The sequence below is a fragment of the Sorex fumeus genome, unplaced genomic scaffold (genome assembly GCF_029834395.1).
Source record: "Sorex fumeus unplaced genomic scaffold, SorFum_2.1 ptg000146l, whole genome shotgun sequence".
In the NCBI taxonomy this organism is placed as follows: domain Eukaryota; kingdom Metazoa; phylum Chordata; class Mammalia; order Eulipotyphla; family Soricidae; genus Sorex; species Sorex fumeus.
This window is the reverse complement of record NW_026606203.1, coordinates 857,488-861,782: the sequence shown is the minus strand read 5'-3', so window position 1 is coordinate 861,782 and position 4,295 is coordinate 857,488. Positions and strand designations below refer to the sequence as shown.

Below are 4,295 nucleotides of genomic sequence, written 5' to 3'. Positions count from 1 at the left end.
GGGCCCAGGTGAGGAAAGCCAGGTGCGGGGTCAGGAGACTGTCGTTTTAGACATATTTGGAATTAATTTTAGATCGAAAAATACTTATGTGCTTAGTAATAAATTACTATACCCTTTTCAATCACCTCAGAGACCCCACTCTGCTTAGAGAACTAGATTTTTAAATACAGGGCTGTTTTGCCTGTGTGTCATGACTGAGAATCACTCTCAGTAGATATGAAACTCACTATACACAAAGATGCACACAGGCTACTTTGAGTCATCTGTGTTGTTAATGTGTGTTGGCCATTAAACTTCACTGAGACCCCTTTTTCTGTCCTTTACAGGAGCCTCATGAGTCTCACCTTCCATTCAAGTTGTACTGTAATAAGGTGGAATGAAATCATCAATATTCTCCTCACCTCTTCCTTCAGGAGAAAAATCCTACTTACATTCAAGGTGGTCGAATTGCAGACAACACCATCCACCTTTTCCTGGAGATGTACACGGGACTGAGGTGAGAACAGCAAAAGGCTCTAGTTTAATGGTCTTAATGAAGGTTTCAGGGAAGGGCATTAAACAAGACTCATATACCATCTTCCAAAAGAATTATTTTGTAAAACTGATGCCTTGGGTATGGTAAAAGATAATATGGTAAAAACCATACTTTTCTTTCTAGGACATTAAAGTTCTAAATCTATCTATTCAAGCTGCTTTGAAATATATTCCTTGATTTGGAATCACTGTTTGCCATAGGATTGAGTAAGGACAACACTCAAAGTAATAAGAAGAGAAAAATATGGAAAAATTAACTCATACTATGTTTGGTAACATATATACTAAAATTGAAACGATACAGAGATTAGCATGGTCCTTGCACAGATATGACATGCAAACTTGTAAAGTGATCCATGTTTTTGTTGCAAGAATAATTAACAGGGCGACTTTAAGCTAAGACAATCCACACAAGTACAAAAATTCTACATAAAGATAGCACAAATCCCCATCACAACAATCTCCTCAATGTCAATGGACTAAATGTGCCAATTCAGAGGCACAGAATGGGAAGATGAATTATAAAACTGAACCCAACATTCTGCTGCCTGAAGAAACACTTATGAACAATCAAAGCAACCATGGGCTCAAAGTCAAAGGCTGGAAAACAATTCTTCAAGAAAGAAACGAACACGTCCACAAAGCTGGAGTGGATATACTAGTATCAGACCATATGGACTTCAGGCTATAGGTTATAAGAGACAGTGAAGGTCATTTCTTCATGATCATGGGATCTGTACATCAGAAAGAACTCACCCTCCTCACTGTAGGTGATCCTAATGACAGACCAGCAAAATACTTAAAAATAACTTCTAATAGACTTAAAGAAAAACATTGAGAGCAACACAATATTAGTTGGAGATTTCAACACTACTTTGTCACTTCTCAATAGATCAAACAGACTAAAGCTCAGCAAGGAAATATTTTTTTAAGGGAAGTAATGAACAACCGTTGGCTTAGAGAAGAAATCAAAGGGGAAATAAAAAGTTTCCAGAAACAAATGAGAATGAGGACACGAGCTACCAGAACTTGTGGGACACAGCAAAAACAGTGTTAAGAGGAAAGAGTATAGCTCTGCCAGAATTCATCAGGAAGCAAGAAAGGGCCTGCATGAATAAATTAGAGCTCAAGATTTTGGAAAATGACCAACAAAAGTAGTCCAAACTAGGCTGGAGGAAGGAAATAATAAAACTTGTACCAGACGTCAATGAGCTAGAATCCCAAAATACAATCCAAAAGACCAATAAGAGTAAAAGCTGGTTCTTTGAGAAAATAAATAAGATAAATAAACCACGAGAAGCCTCTCGAAGAAACAAAGAGAAAGAATTCTGATAAATCGAATCAGAAATGCAAAGGGGCATATCCTAATAGAAACTACAGAAATCCATAGGATCATCAGAGATTATATTGAGAATCTTTACAGCAGGAAATGAGAGAATCTTGAATAAATTGATAAATTTTTGGATTCCAATTACCTCCCAAGGCTGAACCAAGAAGATTTGGAATACTTGAACCTATCACTTCCAAGGAAATTGAAATGATGGTCAAAATATCCCCCCAAACAGAATCCCTGGCCCAGATGGATGGATTCAATAGTGAAATATTTCAAACCTTTAAAGAGGAAATGCTGCCAACATTTTTCAAGATTTTCCAGGAAATTGAAGAATCATAAATACTCCCAAATAGTTTCTATGAGGCAAAGATCAACCTAATACTCAAATCAGACAGAGACACCACAAAAAAAGAAAATTACAGACTTATTTCCTTGATGAATACAGATACACAGATTCTCAAGAAAATACCAGCAAAGAGAATCCAGAAACTCAACAAAAGATCACACACTATGACCAAGTAGGTTTATCTTGGGGATGCAAGGATGGCTTAACATTCTCTAGTCAATCAACAGAATACACCATCTCAAAAAAATAAAGATAAAAGTCATATAATCATATCAATAGATGTAGATAAAGCATTTGATGAGATCCAGCACCCATTCATGATGAAAAACTCTCAACAAAATGGGAGTTGAAAGTACTTTCCTCAATATAGTCAAAGCAAATTATCACAAACCCACAGCAAGCATTATTCTCAACGGGGAAAAACTGAAGGCTTGGAGCAGAAATCAATGAACTAGAATTCCAAAATACAATCAGGCACAAAACAAGTTACCCACTCTCACCACTCCTATTCAACACAGTACTTGAAGTATTTGCCATATGATTTCGGTTAAAAAAAAGATATCAAGGGCATCCAGATAAAAAAGGAAGAACTCAAGCTTTTACTATTTGGAGGATGACATGATACTATACTTAGAAAATCTCAAAGAATCTACAAAAAAGCTCCTGGGAACAATAGATTTGTTTAGTAAAGTAGCATATTACAAAATCAATATCTGGTACTCCATCGCTTTCCATATATTAATAATGAAAGAGAAAAAAGAGATAGAGAAAAAACAATCCCATTCACAATAATACCTCAGAAAATCGAGTATATTAGAATCAACTAAAAATGTTAAAGATCTATACCAAAAAAAAAAAAAAAACTACAAAGCTCTACTTTACAATATAAGAGAGTATATGAGGAAATGGAATCACATCCCATGCTCATGGATTGAGAGGTTTAACACTGTCAAAATGGCAATACACCCCAAAGCTCTATAAAGATTTAATGCACATTCTATAAGGATACCCATAACATTTTTCAATTAAATAGATTAAACACTCTTGAAAGTCATACACAACAATAAACTCCCATGAAGTGCTAAAGCAATCTTTGGTAAAAAGAAGAAGGGAATACCTTCCCCAAATACAAACCCAACTACATAGTTGTAGTAATCAAAATACCATGATATTCAGATAAAGACAGGCCTCAGATCAATGGAATAATGTTAAATATCCTGACGCTGGCCCTCAGATTATTATTACCTAATCTTTCATAAAGGCTCAAATACATCACAGGTAGCTTGCCAGGCTCTGCTGTGAGGGCTAGATACTCTCTAAGCTTGCCGGGCTCTCCGAGAGGGGCGGAGAAATCGAACTCGCATCGGACATGTTGGCTGCGTCCAAGGCAAACGACCTACTCACTGTGCTATAGCTCCAGCCCATTAGATGTATTCGATATACCAAACACAGTAACAACAAGTCTCATGATAGAGACGTTACTGGGCCCGCTCAAGCAAATTGCAGCCAACATGGCCGACCCGAGTTCGATTCCTCTGCCCCTCTCGGAGAGCCTGGCAAGCTACCGAGAGTATCTCGCCCGCATGGCAGAGTCTGGCAAGCTCCCGATGATGTATTCCATATGCCAAATACAGTAACAACAAAGTCTCCAATGGAGACGTTACTGGGCCCGCTCGAGCAAATCGACGAACAATGGGAGGACCTTTACCTTTACCTTACCTTCATAAAGGCTCAAGAAATATGAAGTTGAGCTAGGAAGTCTCTTCAGCAACTGGTGCTGGGAAAACTGGACAGCAACATGCAAAAAAAATGAACTCAGACCTCTTTATAGTGCCAGGCACAATGTCAGATCAAATGTATTAAAAACCTCAATATCATACCTGAATTCTTAAGGTAGATGGAGAAAAATGTGGGAAGATCCCTGCATGACATTAAAGCTAAGGGAAACTTCTAGAATGAAACACCACTGACCAAGGAAGAGGAAGTGAATATAAACAAATGAGACTACATTAAACTAAGAAGTTTCTGCAACTCAGAAAAAATGGTGACCATGATAAAAAGAGAGCCCACATAATGGGGAAA

At 37.4% G+C, this 4,295-nt stretch overlaps 1 pseudogene; it reads left to right on the top strand.

The window, feature by feature from the left end:
* The first annotated feature begins 799 nt into the window (after window positions 1-799).
* Window positions 800-898, top strand: LOC130016105 (uncharacterized; annotated as a pseudogene).
* The last annotated feature ends 3,397 nt before the right edge of the window (window positions 899-4,295 follow it).